This window comes from Bison bison, unplaced genomic scaffold, assembly GCF_000754665.1.
Source record: "Bison bison bison isolate TAMUID 2011002044 unplaced genomic scaffold, Bison_UMD1.0 scf7180017860731, whole genome shotgun sequence".
NCBI classification, from domain to species: domain Eukaryota; kingdom Metazoa; phylum Chordata; class Mammalia; order Artiodactyla; family Bovidae; genus Bison; species Bison bison.
The window spans coordinates 381,222-381,865 of NW_011491303.1; positions in this window are offsets into that span (position 1 = coordinate 381,222).

The window sequence follows — 644 nt, forward strand, 5'->3', positions numbered from 1 at the left end:
GGCAGCCCACCAGGGTCCTCCGTCCCTGGGATTCTCCAGGCAAGAACACTGGAGTGGGTTGCCATTTCCTTCTCCAAAGCATGAAAGTGAAAAGTGAAAGTGAAGTCGCTCAGTCGTGTCCGACTCTTAGCGACCCCATGGGAAGCCCATAATTGTAACATAGTGAGAGTATTATTGCAAACAAGGATATTTCCAGCTCCTCAAAAATCCTACCATCTAGTTGGGGAAATAGGTTGAACCCGAGGGTTAAAAATACTGTAAAGTTAAAACAAGATGATCCTACAATAGCTAATAATAGAGTGCTTTTTATCTTTTGATGAGAATCTGGGAGAAAGGCCACAGTAGGGAAGGAATGCTTGAGCTGAGAGCTGAAGGAGAGGTATAGAGCTGGATTACTTTATTTACTCAGGGGACCACCGCTGCCTTGCGGGGGGCTTTCAGGTAAAGACTGTGGGTGAAAGACAAGAATTCGCTTTTGTGCACTCCAGAAATCCCACTCAAAACAGCCCCCAAACCTAAATTCAAATAGAATCAAAATTTCGGGAGAGGAGGCAACAGTAACAAACTTGGCATCTGGAAAGCAGATTGAAGTGTGATACTTTGTTGACTTGTCAGACCCTAGAAAGCTGAATTCTAAACACTTC